Source organism: Amblyomma maculatum, chromosome 3 (genome assembly GCF_055883805.1).
Source record: "Amblyomma maculatum isolate TAMU_Amacu chromosome 3, ASM5588380v1, whole genome shotgun sequence".
NCBI lineage: Eukaryota > Metazoa > Arthropoda > Arachnida > Ixodida > Ixodidae > Amblyomma > Amblyomma maculatum.
The window spans coordinates 119,177,183-119,194,321 of NC_139346.1; the positions used below are offsets into that span (position 1 = coordinate 119,177,183).

At 44.2% G+C, this 17,139-nt stretch overlaps 1 long non-coding RNA gene across 1 annotated transcript; it reads left to right on the forward strand.

Moving 5' to 3' along the window:
• Positions 1–3,395: 3,395 nt before the first annotated feature.
• On the forward strand, positions 3,396–12,656 carry LOC146195819 (uncharacterized). Its single transcript, XR_014705598.1, has 2 exons — positions 3,396–3,468; positions 12,441–12,656. It is a non-coding gene; the product is annotated as an uncharacterized LOC146195819 (long non-coding RNA).
• The last annotated feature ends 4,483 nt before the right edge of the window (positions 12,657–17,139 follow it).

Here is a 17,139-nt window from a genome sequence, read left to right on the forward strand (position 1 = left end):
AGGTCATTCTATCGAGCAGGAAATTTTACTCATATGAGCACGTACGTAATGCTAGAACAAAGGCTGCCATCTTGTTTACAATAAAATTCAATGCATGTAAAAGCTGGCAGGTTTTTGGCATGACCTCTACGTAGTTACAAGAGCGAAATTTATGATGACGAACATTTTGCCTAGCTTATCAATGTTGTACTCGTTTTGATTTCAATAAATAATACTGCGTTTCAAATAACGAAATTATGATGTGACTTCAGTGCTGTTGCCATAGGCATTTAACTCCTCCTACCCGGCACCGCTGTTGTCCTTTCCCTCAACGGCCTCCGGTGTGCATTAGATTCTACAGAGTGTTATGAACGTCTACGCAGGATTTTATTGTGGAGTAGTGATTAGCACGCTTGGCTTGGGCATGCAAGGATTGTTTTACATACTGAACCAACTCTACCATTATTTGCCTCATTCATCTTCGCCTTCTTTGTCCTGTGGTAATGTGAATAACAAAAGAAAACTCGCCCAACTATATCGTCTTCATAGAGTGGTGATTTTGGCCCACGATTCATTTCTATTCTCATGTTTGTCTTAGCCCCACGTTGACCTTGGTCGGGCATTGAAAGGCAAAGGGTCTAGGAAGTTGCTAATTGTCGTTTCGAACATAGTAGTAAAGATTAAATGTTAAAATTAAGAGAGAACAGTGCACAGCGGCAACGCTTAATTGCTCCTGAATTGATAGCACGAAAAATGTTATCGCTCCGTCTAATCGCGACCAAGAAGAGTTGTCTGCAGTGAAACCTAGCTTAGAAAGCAAAAGAGGATAGCTGCGCCATTTAGAGCCGTAAGATTGTTTTCGACAAGAAAGAATGACTGCGAAATTCTGTACTCTAGCATTTTCTTTTCCTCTACCCGACGTGAGGACATATAACTATCTGAAGAAAGAGATGTTAATTTGTGTGACACGAGGTCTGAAAAAATAAATGCTGTGCAAAAGCTTTAAATGAAAGTTGTTCAGCGGCGGTTTAATGACTGATAAAGCCTAATAGTAAAAAAAGCAAACTTGCGTGATCCTTACAAGTTATTCCCCTGCTACTCCTACAGAGGTGATCTTTGCTCAGCTGCAGCCAGATAACATCTTATGTATGTGTAGCCTACTGTTGAACTATATCTCAGAAAATAAAGAAATGAATAAAATTCAACATAAACTTAACTTTGTCTCCATCAGAATCAGGAGTCTCATTATAACCAACACGTCAACTTTTATCTCGACCATACTTATATTAATTACTAAAATTTGAAAATGCATGGAAACAATAATGAGAGTAGACGGAGGAAAGGATGGACACATAGTTGTCTCGTCCTTTTTTCTGTCCGTATCTTGCTGAGCGCTTTCATATTTTACTCTTCGATATCAATTAACTCAGCAGACATTCCTCGTAAACCATACTTTCTCACATATTTGCTATGGCATCATATACCTACGCAGTAGGCACCTTTATGGGCGTGGCTCTTTAAAAAGCAATTGTCACAAGTAATTCTAATCGCCTTTGAACCTCTTGATGTTTTTGTTCTTCACAGATGAAGGGGGTTGTTTATGTCCTGCCAGTGTCCTGAATCCTGTCGGAGGACAAAGCTCGGTTCGTACATTTGCAAATATTGGATCACTGTTGTACTGTAAGTAGTAACAGCAAAAGTATCACTTTAGTTGGTGGCTCAAATACAGCAGCTTGAGAGCAATCTTCCAACAAGAAATAAAATCTCAACGTACATTTTTAATAAAGAGATGTTTCTCCGGCTCATGGCGGCTCTTAAATACTTGTCTACCGGGAAATGCAAACAAATTTCTGCTGGCACAAAAATTTACACAAGATGTAATATGAACAGATCACTTTCTAAAGGTGCTCATTTAATAATGCTACCTCATATCTGAAGGAAATGGGCAATTGTTTTTTAATCACCAAAGGTTGCTTTTTTTGGCGTAAGTTTTGGAGCCATTGCTTACACTGAATGCTTCGTGTGCCGCTGATGTATGCTAGAAGCTCGTGAGGCGCATAGGAGCCACTATGCTGTCGTTACAATGCGGCATAACCGACCATGTCATTATTCCATAATAAATGAAACATATTAAAGATAAATCGCATGCGGCTCCTTGTATAATTCCAGTCCAAGACAAAACCCTATATATGCATCCCAGGCCACTGCACTAGATTAGGGTGGCTCCAAGTATATGAGCGTGAAAAACGCCACTAATCATACAGCTGCGTTTGAAATTTAATCCACTTTACATTTTCAGCCACAATTGCTGACGAGCTTGCTGATCGAAAATCGAATTTTTGTGCAACACACAATCGTACATGCGCAGATCAGAGTGTATTATGCGTGCGAATGTAATGACGGCTTTATTGCCTGTGTGCCTTGCGGCTGGAGAGCAGTCATCAGCCTTCAGGGGTGCAGCGGATGGGGAACAATTTGAGAACGTTCAACATTAGGCTTTAGATGCACTATGTGAAAGCATTAATGACTTCCGCATGCACCTCCCCTTGCAGTTCTTTTTCACACGAACACACTCACACACAGAAAAATATTTTGCACAGCAGTATTGTAGGAAATTGCAGACACATTGGAGAGCCTATAAACCACAAAAATATGCGCAAATACCCGGCCTGGACGGAAAATCAAGTGACAAACTGAAGAGTGCTTCATGAACTGTTATTAAATCACGCCAACTACATATATTGTAGGAAGGGCTGTTATTATGGGTAACTTTTTAAAGAGTTCATGTTTTTACTGATCTGCTGCATGTCTGAAAACTTACAGTTATGATATGCGTTAATACATTTCACGCAGAAGACATCTCAGTCAAGTGCGTAGCCATTCCGCTCACAAGAGCAAGAATTAAGATTCTACGGTTTCCAGCCCTGTACCACTTATAAAACGTTGGACATTTTGGGATAATTCGTGCCTCTTTTTTCATGCAGTTGTAATCTAACAGTTTATGAGCAAGTCCTCTAAAGCTGAAACGACCTAAACCTTGCTGTGACCAAACCATAGGAAGGTGCCCAGAGGCCTAATAGATTAAGAGTTCGACTCGTAATTAAATATTCCTGCGTGTAGTTCAACCCCCATATAAGGTTTCTATCTCAGGTAAGGTCCACAACATTGCAGCTCCTGTTAACTCGGCCTTGTAATCTGGTTACGTAAAGTCACACGACCCGTTAGTCAAACGGTTCCTGGCCATGGATCCAGCGAAATACCATTTTCATGAACTTTCAGTATTTTAAGTTCACAATGCCGAAGTCGGACACTCCGGAGAAGGAGACACTTAAACCTAGCATGTTAAAAAGCAAATTGTTTTATCTCCCCCTGAAAGTAGATGTTTTACAGACGAACCTATCTCACTTCTCCTTACTATAGAGATTGCCGGGATGCCATTACGTCTGCGGCGAATCGATCTGCAATGCTCCAGACAATTACCCATGCTATGTAAGTACAAACACACGGGTTATTTTGTGTATTATTTAGAAGCTTTACTCAACAGTTCCTTTGAAATAGAAGCTTATGAGACGAAACGATACTTAATCGTGTTGGGCTCCACATCGGCAACGAAATGTGGTGAACTAGCGCGATGCCTCTACAATGCCCCCAGCTCCGTTTTGGAATTACATGAGAGAATGCAGGCCGAACCACATAACATGTTTTTAATTTTGCCCACACGGTTTCTTTGAAAGCAACCACTCTTGTCCTGTGAAAATAACCGAATTATTTGTTAAAAAATTGAACTTGCATTAGGTTGGTTAGCGCAGCGCTGGTTTCTTGAACTAGAATACGAACTATCACTCAAAATAATGAGAGCGGTTAACTGCGTCAATATTCTAGGTAGCCGGCTTGACTTACAAAACGTGCTATCGTGTCTAGAGTTCCGGTATCGTAAGGTAAAGGTTTCCAAAACGGATCAGGTAATAAAGAAACTTTAGCAAGTTCTCCGATAATGTAAGCCATTTTGGATTTCTTAGCATTCACAGACATCACGGAGTGAATTATAGTTTTGTTTTCGCTACCATCGACAATCGACCTCCGTAGAGGGGTTGAACCGGCGTCCTTGTGAGCGTAGTCCACAGCCTCAACAACCCGCCATCGCGACTCGATTTATGGTACCTCAAGCTAAGATAACGTTTTAGAAGTCGACTGCAAGGAACCGCAAAGCCGGATGCATATGGAAAAATTTGAAAGCACTGAAAAATCTCCACTGCAGAAATCCGGGAGCACGAGCTTTACTTCCGCCCTTGCCGCACTAGACGCGTCACAGTTTTTTTTATTGCAAATAGTTTTGTTTTTATTTCTTTTGATATTTTCAAATTTATCTTTAGTTGTTTTTATGGTTGGTAAAATTGTACCGCGAAAAATATTTTCTCCATTTTGGCGCCACCTGATGGCATCGCGTTGAGAACTGAATATGGGGCGTAGTTGTTTTAAGCTCCAACCTTTCCCACTTTTGGTCCTCGCCTGTCTATCCGACTGTCCATTCTACACTTGAAGAAGAGAATTGGTTGCGGATAAGTACAATGCTAGCACCATTAATAATGAAACAGTTCTCCGATTCTGCAACAGTACCTTCTGCTATTAGATGAGAATCCATTGGCCATTGCTCTCCAAGAAACGAGGGGGACCGCAAAATTGTCAGGCTATCAGGCATTTCATAGTGGCAGGGGGGAGCAATCCTCGGTCACAACACTCGTGAAAAGAAATATTGCGGCTATTGAACACGATCTAGAGTCAAGGGAGATCAAGAATGTGTTTGTAGAAGTTTTAACTGGAAAACAGACAGACCCTAGTCTATTCTAAATTTATACAGCTCACCCAGGCAAAGGAAGGTGAGGTTCAGAGCTCTGCTTCGCAAGGCTCTCAAAATTTCAAACAACCAGCCACTGTTGATAGTGGGGGTAATTAATGCACATCACCACGAAGGGGGGTACCCGCACCAGTGCCCAAAAGACAGACAGCTGTAGGAGGACACTTATGACCTATGGCTCACTCTGCACACGGACTTCGAGAGTCCAACGAGGATGGGCAATAGCGTCAGTAAGGATACATCTCCAGACCTGACATTTTCTAAAAACGTAAAAGGTCTAGACTGGCATAAATCGAATCAAAATTTTGGCAGCGACCACTACATAATATTCTTCACACTGAAAGATGGCCGTAAAACACGCCGGACTGTGGCGCCGGCCGTCGATGAGTGGGATGAATTTAGAGATATCAAGAGGGCTCAGGAACTAGAGCCCATCACAAGCATCGAGCAATAAGTAACGGCGCTCAAATCGGACGTTAAACAGGCAACAAAATTTCTAGAAGGGGATAATGCCCCAGATATTGCAGACAGCCGTCTTCTGCATATGTGGGAAGCTAATCAGAGCATGGCGCATCGTCTCAAAAAGCAGAAATGAAACCGAAGCCTCTAAAGAAAGATTGCGCGACATAATAAGGAAATCGATGATTATACTTTCAAATTATACGAACAAAATCGGGACAAAAGTGTGACAAAATGGTGGGGAGCCTGACCCTCTCCAAGACGTGGAACTTCCTCGCGCAGTTGTTGGACCCAGCGAACTCGAAGACGCATTCTGGTATAAGATTGGCGAAAGCGAGGCACGCATTCGAAGGGAACGATGATGATTTCATGACAAAATTGATTGAGACGTATGGGAGGGAAAGTTCACGAGCCCCACTTCCTGACTATATTGTAGAGCGCTTAGCGAGGCGCTGGACGCACCCATCCCAGCAGCGGAAGTGAGGGCTGAGGCCTGAGCTTGTAAGACTTAAAACGAAGTCGGCTCCAGGCCCTGACGGGGTTAAGAACGAAATAACAGAAACCTATACGATGACTCCATGTGGTATCTAACCGAGTATAAGCATTAATTTTGGGAAAAAGGCTATCTCCCACAACAGTGGAAGACGGCAAGCATTATTTTAATACCAAAACCAGGGAACCCTCCTCAAATGGCAATATTACGACCAATTTCTTTAACTTCATGCGTGGGGAAATCGATGGAGCACGTCGTCGAGACCAGACTGATGAGTTTCATGGAGCAGCGTGATTTGTGGCCACATGAGATGGTCGGGTTCCGACCTCACTTGTGTGCGCAGGACGTCATGCTCCAAATCAAACAAGACATAATAGACTGAAAGTCAAATGATGCGAAAGCGATTTTGGGGCTCGACCTCACGAAGGATTTCTACAACGTAAAACATGAGCCGGTCCCGGAAGGGCTGAACAAGATTCATGTAGGTACCAGGGCATAACGGTACAGTAGTGACTTTCTGACGGGTAGAAAGGCTTGCATGAAGTTCCAGACGCTGGAATCCCCCGCAATAGAGCTGGGGAGTAAGGGTACTCTTTAACGTGGCTATGAGGGAACGCCCCGAGCAATTGGCAAAGCTGGAAGAATTAAAATTTAGTATATATGCGTATGATATTACCCTTTGGGTCAACCAAGGATGTGCATCGTGCGTCGAAAACCTGCTCCCCGCCTCCACCGAAATCATGGTCGATTATGCGGCAGAGACTGGCCTAACGTGCTCACCGCAGAAATAAGAATTGTTTATATACAATCCTAAGCACTTAAGGTGCAAGGCACCGTCAGAGATCAAAATTAAAGTGACGGGTAGGGAAATACCAATAGTCGAGCAAATAAGAATCTTGGGCTTGATTTTCCAGTTACACGAACATAATTGCGAGGCCATCAAGAGGCAGGAGAGTCACGCGATGCAGACCCTGAGCCTAATTAGGCGGGGGGTCAGAAGGGCCCGAGGGTTAAAGGAAAATATTGATGATAATGATACAGGCGTACATCTTCAGCTGAATGAGCTACGCAATGCCGTATCTACATTAAAACCGGTGGAAAAAGGAAATATTGAGTCTCTAATGAGACAATGCGTGAAAAGAGCGCTGGGATTGCCCATGTGCACATCCACAGAGAGACTGATGACTCTAGGAGTACACAACACATGAGCAGAACTGGCGGAAGCGGTGCGAACCTCCCAAATTGAGAAACTTTGCACCACGAAGACAGGAAGTGATTCTGACGAAAGTTGAAATAAATCCGGATAGGTGTCCCACGGTCAAGGTGGAGGTAAATAGGAAAGTCAGACAAAACTTGATGATCCCCTCCTCCCCCCTGCCAAAAACATGCACCCGAAATATAACCAAGACAAGAGGAAAATACGAGCCGAAGCATTAAAAATTAGATTCGGCGAAGTTTCGGAACATGAGGTGGCCTATGTAGACGCGGAGGGAGGTGGTTGAAGTTTCACAAGGCAACGCTCGTCAGAGGCCGAGGCAATCCCGTGACAGCTGACACTAAGCGCGGGCGGAGTACAGAAATAGCCGAGGAAGCCGTGATCGCGTTAGCTTGCGTCGGAACGAAAGCGCAGTTTGTCATTAGTGACAGGAAAACTACCATGAAAAATTCTGGCGAGGGCAAGATCTCGGTCTTAGATGCCATAATCCTAGGCAAGAAAAAGTTGGATAGGACAATTCAAATGATTTGGGCTCCTGCGCAGGCAGCCGTCCTCGGCAACGAGGCAGCCCACAAGCTGACTTGAGACCTCTACCGCCGAGCTGCTACAAGGCCGCTCGATGACCGAGGGAGCGTAGAGCGCGTCCTATATTATGGGTAGATCACGCAGCACTGTAGATTGGATCGTAGACTCGTACCCCCGCTAGACACGAAATTAATTTAACAAAACTTGAAGTTGGGCTAGATGGTGCATTGTAATTTGACTGAAGATGAAGCGCACGGGAAGACGCACACAAGAGAAGAAGACACAGGACACGCGCTAACTCACATCTGGTTTATTGCAGCAATAACAGCCAATATATGCTGAAAAGGGTTCATGCGCAGTACATAAAAATCTCATAAAGACAGAGGAAAAAAATATAAGGAATATTACAAAACATTATCAAGGAATATCACAAAACCCGATCAAGAAAACTGATCTCTGCCTTCCAGAGCCGCACCGACGAATCGCTGACACACCTATCTCCCCTTTTCCCGATATGGAATGCCTCCAACAGCTCACGCGCTGTCTTGTCACGGCCTCTGCCCAGAATCTTAATGTCAGCCAGTCGCGGCTCGCACGCAGTGCAGTTCGCGCAATGCGCTGCCAAATTTGACCCTCCACTCCTTAAAGCCCGCAAATGATCCCCTGCTCGATCATTAATACAGCGCCCGGTCTGGCCAATGTAGGCCTTCCCACAGGTCAGCGGGATCTCATAAACGACCCCCATGCAGCAGTCGACAAACCGCTTGGCATGTTTTTTCTCACAACCGCTCGGTTTTCCAGCACGCGAAATGCGTGAGCAAAGCTCCGCCATCTTCTTCGGAGCAGAGAACACCACCGGCACGCCATGTCTGTTCGCCACTTTCTTCACGTGGTGCGCAACCTTATGCATATACGGTACCACTACAGGTTTAGCCGTATTTCTCACCGGAGCAGTTTTCTTTCCAAACATGGCTCGCTTGGTTGGAACCAAGTGTACCGGGCCATGAATTGCTTGCGCTCAATCGGCAAATAGCTAGGAAGGCTGCAGGAGAAGACCAAGAAAGATGCCTTCTTGATGGTGTGGACGCGCTGATGAAAACTGCCAGGACCTCCGCGGGCCGTTCCAAGGATGGGTGGGGGAAGGTTGTTTCCTTCTTCCAGCATAATGAGTTACGACTGCTTCAGTCTGACAAGGAAGGAGGCTTTGTGGTGTTGACTGAAGAGGAATACCACAGGAGAGCGCAAGATGCTATCGCCAAGAATTTCGAGGAAGTAAAGTCCAGCGCCACTAGAGTGAAGGGTAAAGCGGCTGCCTTGTGCAAAGACTTATTTCTCGACAGGTTAGCAAATGATATTGTTAGTACTAGGTGCAATGCCCTCTCAGTGTTTTTCACGGCTAAAACACATAAGCTGAATGTGCCTTTTAGGTCTGTTGTTAGTGAAAATGGTACTTGGCAGCATGTTTTAAGCAAGTACCTTCAGAAGCATTTAAATTCACTGCAGTTTCAAGACCCCTTTTTAACGAAGAATTCGAATGAAGTGGTGAGCTTTCTCGAGGATAATAAGTCGATTGGCTATGTATTCTCTGTAGACGTGGAAGATTTATATTATTCTGTGCCTCATGCTGCCCTGTTCGTTGCTGTTAGAGATGCTATTGAAGAAAGTGGGGTTGTGCAATTTCAGAACTCTAGTGGTCTAACAGTGGATAATTTTATGCGTTTGCTTGAGTTTTATATTAGTGTTACGTTTATCTCTTTTGAGAACAGATTTTATCGCCAGAAACAAGGGATATGTATTGGTTCTTGTGTTGCCCCGGTTCTTTGTAATGTGTTTTTAGCTTTTGTTGACCGCGCCCTTGAGCAGAGCTTTAATGGGAAAGGTGTTCTAAAGGTATTCCGGTACGTGGATGATTTTCTGATTGTTCTTAACAAGCTACCAAACTCGACGTACACTGAGGCGGTGGGTGGGATTTTGGACAACTTTCGGCAGAATGGGAGAGGTCTGGTTTTCACTCATGAACTTCCTTCACAGGGTTCATTGCAGTTTTTAGATATTAACGTTACTTTAGGGAATGATCATGTTTGTTGGTTGTACGCTCCGCGGGCACAGAAACAACTTTTGCCCTACTCTTCGGCACATTCTAAAACTGTTAAAAGAGCTATTGCTAGCCAATGCTTAGGGTCTGCCCTCACGAAGTCGTGCCCGCATGCTGTGCAGTCGAGTTTTAATAGACAAATACAGCGGTTGCTGTCTGCTGGGTACCCCTGCGCGGTCATTATGTCAGTGACGGAAGCCCTGCTCCGGAAAACCAAGCGAGCCATGTTTGGAAAGAAAACTGCTCCGGTGAGAAATACGGCTAAACCTGTAGTGGTACCGTATATGCATAAGGTTGCGCACCACGTGAAGAAAGTGGCGAACAGACATGGCGTGCCGGTGGTGTTCTCCGCTCCGAAGAAGATGGCGGAGCTTTGCTCACGCATTTCGCGTGCTGGAAAACCGAGCGGTTGTGAGAAAAAAAAATGCCAAGCGGTTTGTCGACTGCTGCATGGGGGTCGTTTATGAGATCCCGCTGACCTGTGGGAAGGCCTACATTGGCCAGACCGGGCGCTGTATTAATGATCGAGCAGGGGATCATTTGCGGGCTTTAAGGAGTGGAGGATCAAATTTGGCAGCGCATTGCGCGAACTGCACTGCGTGCGAGCCGCGACTGGCTGACATTAAGATTCTGGGCAGAGGCCGTGACATGACAGCGCGTGAGCTGTTGGAGGCATTCCATATCGGGAAAAGGGGAGATAGGTGTGTCAGCGATTCGTCGGTGCGGCTCTGGAAGGCAGAGATCAGTTTTCTTGATCGGGTTTTGTGATATTCCTTGATAATGTTTTGTAATATTCCTTATATTTTTTTCCTCTGTCTTTATGGGATTTTTATGTACTGCGCATGAACCCTTTTCAGCATATATTTGCTGTTATTGCTGCAATAAACCAGATGTGAGTTAGCGCGTGTCCTGTGTCTTCTTCTCTTGTGTGCGTCTTCCCGTGCGCTTCATCTTCAGTCAAACACGAAATTAAACAGCCGAGAAGCAGTCGCGTGAGGGCAACTGCAAACTTATACGTATCCGCACCCGGTTACGGCGAACCACATGTTCCCTGAGGCCAGCAGTGATAAGTGCCATCTTTGTGGGGCGAGATGGACCCTTCACCACATAACAAAGGAATGCCCGTATTCTCCCAAGGGGCGCACAATATAGGTGATAGAGACACCTGGGCGACCCTCCTGCGCACCTCCGACCCTGAGCTCCAGCACCTACTCGTCCAACTGGCTGAAGAGGCTCCCGAGGCCCAAGACCTCCCAGCCTGAACTGAGGCAGCGTCCGCCCCCTGACCTGCGTGTGGGGGGTGGGTAGATCACCTTATCTGTTGGGCATCCATCCATGAAGAAAATTCATTGAACAAAAAGTGGAACTCTGAAATTGCCGCCCAGACAGCAAATTGCCCTAACGAAGGGACATGTTCAATGCACTACGTTAAAGCACTAAGGAACTGAATGCCGGTCTTCGATTTCGACAACTGCAAAAGATAGTCCCCTCTGGAACCCGAAGGAGCAGTCATGCTCACGAACGCGACCTTACCTTCTCCAATTAAGCGCGGTACGCACCGCTGTGCGTAGTAGAAGCTTCATGTCTGAACGTTGAGCTGTAACCTTGTTACCTGGTTTTATTCAATAGCTGATTACAAGCAGCCAAGGTCTATCTTCTTGTCCCGAAAGCCACAATACGCTATTGCTCTGGCCTGCCCTGTCGGATTTCAGCATATCAATAATTGAGCTGGAATCATGATGGGATTACTCGCGCCCCTCTCCAAGCATCGTTTTTTTAACGAATCTATTCCAGCAGTGTGCTGCAATATTATTGTTTACAACCGGACACTACCGCGTCTTGCCCCATGAGCGTTGCACTCGAGTACTAGAATTCCACAACTACTGGAACGGAATCACAATTTTGAGTTGTTGGCTCTTGGTACTAATAGTAACTTGCGCCGCGGTTTGCGTTTCGTAAGCTGAACAACTTGAAAACGTTGATGTGGATGACCCGGCTTCTTCTGTATCAATAGGACACATGCACGTTTCCGCAGCTCTGCCGCTTTCAAACGCAATTGCAATAAACTAGCCTTAAACTGCGGCAATACATTGAATGTTTCGAGTACTATTGATGCATAGCGAGACGCAGCTGAACCACACACCGGAAGCTTGAAAAACATGTTGCGGCCCTATCTGGTAGCAAAGCGAGCACGTCTGTCAAGACGACGTACCTCAAAAACAGCGTCGTATTTGTAGTCGACGCATTTAGAAATTTCAGTTGTAAACAAATTGTGAGACCATCCTACCGTAAAATTTATATTAAAACATTGTCATTGGCGGTAAGAGGGCCAAATAAAACCTTGGGAAAGATGCCATTGCGTTAAAGGCGTGGGCTAGTGTAGGGCATGTGGAAGTTTTCTGCTGTACCCAAGCTCGCATGCGCACCTATGACACATTAATGCTTTCTCCTGTGGCGTGCTTGATGTACTGCAGTTCATAGCTGCTAATTTTCGCTCTGTTATGGCTCCGCGCTTGCAATATTTGGGGTAGAAGACTCTGGCGCTGCAATTAATGTTAGCCATACAAGCGGAAGCACAATACAATATTATTGAATTGAAGAAACCGATGAAAAATCTTTGTCTTGGCCATCGTTCTTGCAGCCCTTCATTGGATAGTATGTAGCCCTGATTTATATTAATTATCCAAAATTAACGTTGCCCTTTTGCTAACGTTTGTAGCCGCGATATATTTAAGGCACTCGCCTTTAAATCAAAATGCACGTTTCAAACACATTAATATCCTTGTAGTAAAATGAATACCTTCTCTCCTTTCTTTAGGAAATCACCTTGGAGGAATATTCAAATATGGCGCCTAATGTAACCCAGGACTGCAATGTTGGGACATGTCAAAATGGTGTATGCGTCACTGCGGGGACAGCTGAGAGATGTTTTAAGATGGCATGAACCATGCTTGAAGCATCAGTGAAGCATAATTATCTCTATTTGTTGACATCGGCGAAGATGCTTGAAATAAAAGTTCTATAAAAACACTTATCTCTAAACAAAGCGACGATTTCTTAAATGCAAACAGCACTTTCGCTTGCATTATTGCCGGCTTCCAACATATATGAGACAGGGACTGAAATTACATTTATGGCCCCAAGAGGCAGTAATTTGAAGCGTTGCGCAAAAGCAGTTTACTATACCTAGACGCATTATGCTCGAGAGTGCCTGTTTCTTTTTTTAATTGTATTTCCTGGAAACTGTTTATCTAGAAAATTAGTCGTGCTGTAAAATATGCAATAAAAAGCGTTTCAAATATAACAGTGCAGGAAACAGCTTTCCCAGGATAAACTCTTTTGTTGTTCGACTCTTCTGTCTGGAAGCTTTTCCATCCTCCTTACAAGAAGATAGGAGACGGCTTCCAGCAACACTTGACAAGGATAAGCACGAAGACAACTGTATTAATCCTTGTCCTCCCAGGTGTTATGATATATGTTATCGTGCAGGCAATACGTTAGCTCCAAACAGCAGATTGAGTCAGTAATAACTCTTTCGAAGATCGAAATTCTCGGCGGCACAATTCTGAAGCGTTGCGCTAAAGCAATTTTGCAGCTTAGACGCATTGTTGCTGTTTTTTTTTTTGCACAATGAATACTACGCCAGGTCTAGCCGCTCATCGCTGTGTGGCGTGTCCGTGTCCGTGTTCGGGGTCTCCGAGCTGGCGCTGCTTGTAACAGATGAACAAGAGAAAGAAAAAGGAAGAGGAAACAAAAGAAAGAGAAAAAGAATAAGAACGTTTGGTCACCCGCAGCTAATGCTTTCGCTTCATATTCGGTTCAGCAGCATTGAACCCTGTTCATTTTTAATTTTAGAAAAACTGTTGATCTAGTGAGGTTAGCCGTTTTAGGAAACGACGGAATGTAAAGTGACTAAACTATGAAATTTTAGGAAGAAGCTACCCACATAATCTCTTCTGTAGTACTTTATTGAAGTGATATCAATGATATCGACAGCAATTTTCGGTAGTATAGGAGATCCTAGGGACAACACGATCCTCCGGTGAGCACAGTGTAAAGAATTTACGGGTCTGCGACCACATAATATGAACTCAAATGCTATCCGTCGGTGTACCAAATTCGTCCTTATTGTTGCGTGGAAGATCCACATTCCGATACCTCCCCACCACAAGATTTGATGACAGCACAGATCAGACCACCCTCAGCGCATTTTCTTCTGAAGTCTGCCGCACTTTCTCATCCTGAGTACTGCCAGCAAATGTCACTAAGTAATACTATCCCTCTAATAAGATCCAGACGTGCTTAAATATTTGTGTATTTTCGTACCATTTTTTCGCATTTTATGTGAACCTTTGCTATTCATTTTGCAAGTTTATCTGCGTGCCGGAAATCGAGCTTTCTGAGATCAATAAATTAATCAGGTAATTTCCACTTTTTTTTTACTAGGAGGAGCAGCATTTGGGTCTGTTACATACATTTGGTCTGCGAACATTTTCCTAACTGCCTAACAATTATGAGCCTGACTGTAATGAGAGAGTCACCAAAATCAAACGAGGATGCTTTTCGGATATACAAATTTATATACAATCACCTAATCTCCCTGGCACCAATCATGATTTACCACATATACTCATCATCATCATCATCATCATCATCATCAGCCTGACACACCCACTGCAGGGCGAAGGCCTCTCCCATATTTCTACACTTAACCCGGTTCTGTGCTAGCTGCATACACTTGACCTCCGCGAACTTCTTAACCTCATCCGCCACCTAACTTTATGTCGCCCCCTGCTACGCTTTCCTTCTCTTGGAATCCAGTTTGTTACCCTAAGCGACCATCGGTTATCCTCTCTTCGCACTACATGTCCCGCCGATGCCCATTTCTTCTTCTTAATTTCCACTAGAATGTCGGTAACTTGAGTTATTTCTCTGACCCACTCTGCATGCTTCCAATTTCTTAATGTTACCCCTACCATTTTGCGTTCCATAGCCCTCTGGGTTGTCCTCAACTTAAGTAGAACTTTCTTCGTTAGCTTCCGCGTTTCAGCCCCATAGGTGAGTACAGGTAAGAGGCAGCTGTTATATACGTTCCTCTTGAGGGATACCGGTAAGCTGCTAGTCATAATCTGCGAGTGCTTGCCAAAATGCGCTCCATCCCAATCTTATTCTTCTTGTTATTTCCTTTTCATTGGTCCGGATCTGCGGTTACTACCTGTCCTAAGTAGACATAATCGCCTACTACTTCCAGTATTTCGCTACCTAATGTAAACTGCTGCTCCTACACGAAGCTGTTGAACATTACCTTAGTCTTCTGCATATTGATTTTCAAGCCTATTTTTCTACTTTTCCTGTCTAGGTCATTAATCATTATTTGCAGTTCATCCCCCGAGTTGCTTAGCAAGGCAATGTTATCAGCAAATCGCAGATTACTGAGGTATTCTCCATCTACCCTTATCCCTAACTGCTCCCATCCCAAGTCTCTGAATACTTCCTCTAAGCAAGCTGTGAATAGTACTGGGGAGATTGTGTCTCCTTGCCTTACACCTTTCCTTATGGGAGTTTTGTTACTTTCTTTATGCAGAACTATGGTTGCTGTGCAGCCACTATATAGGTATATAATCCCATATATATATACTCATAATCAAACATAAATATATATTCATACGTATTTGAGAAAAGAATGCCCAAAATTACAAATTATCTGAATATGGTGAATGGAATCTAAGCAACAAATGCGTCCGGAAAGTACCGAGTTACAAAGCGTAGTAATGGGTTGTTGAATGAGCAGAATTCGCTCCGGTTATAAAGGCGTCACGTGCAATAAAACATGGCTTTACCTGTCATGTCACAAGCTCAGCGATCGCTCACCTTTAGGGCCGTCACCACTCTGGACCGCCTCCCTGTGTGCTTCCCCGTCTCGGACAGCGCGCATACTGCATCATGCAGTGGCGCACGACGAGCTTCATCCTACGTAAAAGATATTTTTGGACTGGATGTTTGTTATTGAACACTGTGCTTTAGACCAGCAAGCGTTACTTATTGTTTAAATGAGTTTCTTGTAAACGATCGAGTATAACTGAAGTCCTCAACTGCAATCATACAGCCTCCCATAAATATTTTGTTCTTTTTTGCTTAAGAAAAACACCTCGGCGGTGGTCCTGGCTTTAGCCTATCTACATCCGGTTTGGACAATTTCAAAGAAAACTTCTGTAAAAAGCGGGGCAACATATTCGTTCAGTACAGCATTCGAGAGGCATACCATTGGCTATATTGCAATCAGCAAAGGGGTCATAACACCGTTAATATGAGAACGACATTAAGTAGTACGGCTATGATTAGCTGTAGAATAACAGATATAATTAAGCTACGCACTAGAGCCCGTCCCTATACTTCATAGATGCCTAGGTAAGGTACGGTGGGTATTATCGGAATTCTTGAAATCATATCGAGTTCCGCCTAACTGTTGTCGTTTTAAATTGTGTTTTTTATTGATTAATTTCAACTCATTTGTTTACTTTGTTAGTATATTACATATTCTTGTATTGCTTACAGCTCCCCACAGAGAGTGAATTTCTGATGGCCTCATGAATCTTGAGATTTGTGCAGAAAATAAAATAAATGACAATGCGGTGGCAGGTAGCAAATAGCATCCCTGATTAGGTCCATGGTACACATTAACCATTAACGATTCTCGACCTCACAGCCACAGAATGTTCGCTGTACAATGCAGTTTTACAAGCAAATGCTATCTCTCGATCCCATTTTCTTTTTCCCGATGAGATATCACTCACATGAGAGACTATTTCGCATAGTCTGCAGGCCAATCACGTTAGCGCACCACGTTCTCGAGTGGCAGCGAAGCGTCGTGAGGACGGAAAAAGCAGCGGACAAGTATAGTTGTCCAGGGACACTTTTACGACGATGGCGCGCTGTTAGTGGGAGTGGTGTATGTAGCACTTTAGCAAAGCCACCCAGACATTCGCCGTCCACGCATCTGCGTTCGCTCAGTTGGGCATAGTTGTCCCGGGATAGTTTCGCTGTTTACCCACATCCAGTCGAAGCCTGCTGATTGAGTGGCCGCGTCGGCAACAGCTCTGTCATTTTGCCCCCGTGATGTTTAGTTTTTACATAAACTCTTATCGAGAAATGGCGGCCTCTTACCCCAAATTAGGGCTATTTTGCAAGCACATCCTTGTAAGTTTCTCCTATAAAATGAAATTACAAACGTGGTTCATACCTACGACTATCGAGCTGAACTACCTAAAATGCGTGGTATTTATCTTGTGCCCACCGCAGTTTTCATGGTTCTTTCACAGCACAAGTTTCACTGTCATTTTGCCGTCTATGGATGCATGTGCGGATATATTTATTTTGATTATATCGCAGTCTTCGTAGAAGGTAGACAAATGAGGGACAAAACAGAAGCGTTTTTCGCTTAGTAGGGTATTTAGTAGGAAACAGTTTGAGGAATTAGACATCTAGGAGAAATTGAAACTGTCCATTCATAGACTTCA